The sequence below is a fragment of the Priapulus caudatus genome, unplaced genomic scaffold, assembly GCF_000485595.1.
Source record: "Priapulus caudatus unplaced genomic scaffold, Priapulus_caudatus-5.0.1 Scaffold2182, whole genome shotgun sequence".
In the NCBI taxonomy this organism is placed as follows: domain Eukaryota; kingdom Metazoa; phylum Priapulida; class Priapulimorpha; order Priapulimorphida; family Priapulidae; genus Priapulus; species Priapulus caudatus.
Window position 1 is genome coordinate 10,898 of NW_014579243.1, and position 3,092 is coordinate 13,989.

At 45.6% G+C, this 3,092-nt stretch overlaps 1 long non-coding RNA gene across 3 annotated transcripts in view; it reads right to left on the bottom strand.

Annotated features, from left to right (window-relative positions):
* Positions 1–3,092, bottom strand: part of LOC106818359 — a 17,151-nt gene that overhangs the window by 10,596 nt on the left and 3,463 nt on the right. Inside the window, exon 1 of one of the 3 annotated variants that reach the window (XR_001395197.1) lies at positions 2,310–2,563. The exons of the other annotated variants lie outside the window; for them this stretch is intronic. This is a non-coding gene — a long non-coding RNA (uncharacterized LOC106818359). Of the gene's footprint in view, positions 1–2,309; positions 2,564–3,092 lie in introns of those variants that run through there. 3 annotated transcript variants of the gene reach the window in all.

Genomic DNA, 3,092 nt, shown 5'->3' on the forward strand with positions numbered 1-3,092 from the left:
CTCTCTCTCTCTCTCTCTCTCTCTCTCTCTCTCTCTCTCCATCTCTCCCTCTCTCTCTATCTCTCTAATCTCTTTATCTTTCCCTCTCTCTCCTCCTGCTGCCTCTCTCTCGCTCTCTCGCGCACTCTCTCTATTTACCTATAACTGCGTGTTAGTTCGGATTACCGCAGTATTTGTGAGGGCGTAGTCGTCGCCGCTGCGCACATATCGAACGCGCGCGCGCGCCGGTAAACCACGATAGCAATATAACAACATACAAATATAACACGATAGAAATATAACAACATACAAATANAAACATATAAATAGAACACGATAGAAATATAAAAATATATATAAAATAACACGATAGAAATATAACAATATATAAATAGAACACGATAGAAATATAAAAACATATAAATAGAACACGATAGAAATATAACAATATATATAAAATAACACGATAGAAATATAACAATATATAAATAGAACACGATAGAAATATAACAACATATAAATAGAACACGATAGAAATATAACAATATATAAATAGAACACGCTAGAAATATTACAATATATAAATAGAACACGATAGAAATATAACAACATATAAATAGAACACGATAGAAATATAACAATATATAAATAGAACACGATAGAAATATAACAGCATATAAATATAACGATAGAAATATAACAATATATAAATAATAAATATAACACGAAAGAAATATAACGAAATATTAACGCGTATGCACCTTACACCGACTTATTACGACCTTACACCGACTATATACACATCTGCTAAACCGAACTCGGAAGCTTACAGCGTTCGAAAGCCGACCGACCGACCGGACCGAGCGAGCGAGACATGGCGAGCGAGCGAGAAAGCGGCTGGACGCCATTACTGCACGTGAACTTGCCAGCGGACGTTGACTACGGCAGCAGCAGCAGTAGTAGCAGCAGCAGCAGTACAGCAGCAGCAGCAGTAACAGCAGCAGCAGCAGTACAGCAACAGCAGCAGGCAGGAGGCAGCACAGGGCAGCAGCCAGCAGAGTACAGGCAGCTAGGCCAAGGCAGCAGTGGCAGCAGTAACAGCGGTAGCAGCAGCAGCAGTCAATAGCAAGCAGATAGCAGCAGCAGGCAGTAACAGCGTAGCAGACAGCAAGCAGGGCATAGCAGTAGCAGCAGCAGCAGCAGTAGCCAACAGCAGGTAAGCAGGCATGCAGCAGGGCAGATAACAACACAGCATAGCAGTAGCGATGCAGCAGCAAGCAAGCTAGTAGCCACGCAGCAACAGCAGTAGCAAGCAGTAGCAAAGCTTGTCCATTCGATTTTATTCACAATGACGACTAGCATCATTCACATACGGAGCCGGCTTGACTAATGCAGAAAAGCAGCTGCGGCACTTACGGCCTCGCTCTCAACACATCGCCCGCCGCCAACCGGACACGGCGGCAGAGCACTTACACGAGAGTAATAGAAACGGGTGTAGAAGAGAGCCGCAGAAAGATAACACCTACGGCAGTAAGACGGTATTGGTTGGGGAAGACAGTAACTAACTGAAGGAAGCAACTACTGAATGGCGACAGTACTGATACAGAACTACTGAAGGCACAACTACTGAAGACAGAACTACTGAAGACACAACTACTGAAGACAGAACTACTGAAGAAAGAACTACTGAATACAGAACTACTGAAGGCAGAACTACTGAAGACAGAACTACTGAAGGCACAGTTACTGAAGGCAAAACTACTGAAGACAGAACTACTGAAGACAGAACTACTGGCGGTGTACGTAAATATGGGGGGAGGGGGGCAGAACAAAGAAACTGAAGAAACGCAGATTTCGTTACTAGAGATCTGTAAGACCTAAAGACCCGTTCTATACCCAGAGAAACGCATAGTCGCGTGTACACATAGATGCGCTCGCTCATCTATCTCTCACACGGATAAACGTTGAACGTTTACACATTCAGAGAGACTTGGTACACTTACATGTATTTTACATGCAGAAGTTACACTTGCATACGGAGACATGAAACACTACACCGACACACACACGACACACTCGGACACGGAACAACTGCATACGGAACACTCACACACTTGGACACGGAACATCTGCATACGGAATACTCACACACTTGGACACGGAACATCTGCATACGGAATACTCACACACTTGGACACGGAACATCTGCACACGGAACACACACTTGGACACGGAACACCTGCATACGGAACACTCACACACTTGGACACGAAATATCTGCACACGGAACACACACTTGGACACGGAACACCTGCATACGGAACACTTACGTGACGACGCAATGAACACTTGCAGGCCGACGCATATACAACGCTTGTGTCCCAACACGTGAAACACTTGCATCTAGACTTACGATGATAACATATAGATTCTGCTAGAGTCTAAGTACAAGGTCAGCACTGTGTGATGAATGCTTCCAACTCTACGGGCTTCCAACATATATACGAACGCACGTGGCCAATGACACTCGATACACTTATGTAGCACGAAAACACACACAAGCGCGCACGTACGTACGGACGCGCGCCCACACACTCATACACTTGTACACGCCGCCGAACTACCACACTTATCTGACATACTTTACTGCGCACTAGAGGCGGCCTGGTCGGTGGGGACGGTCACACCACATGGCGTGTGTGTGTCTGCCGTGGCCTACACCGTGGCCGCTTTATATCTGACAACTCGCAGGCCACATATAACCTACTTCTCTAGCTGCAGTGGCTATTATTAATCTCTAGCTCTGGACGTGCATGCCAGAAATGTACACTGCGCTGTCCAAATATTCATTTCCGGGTCATTGGGAGAGCTGCGGTATTGAGTATCAATGCCGGGGAGAAGGGCAGTAGGAGAGAGCCTGGAAAGAAAAAGGATGAGCTCAGAGAGAAATATACCAGAGGAGGCCAGGAAAGTAAGGAAGCGAGAGAAAGAGAGAGGGAGATATGTGAAGAGAGAGGGAGAGAGAGAGAAAGAGAGAGAGAGAGAGAGAGAGAGAGAGAGAGAGAGAGGAGGAGAGAGAGAGAGAGAGAGAGAGAGAGAGAGAGAGAGAGAGA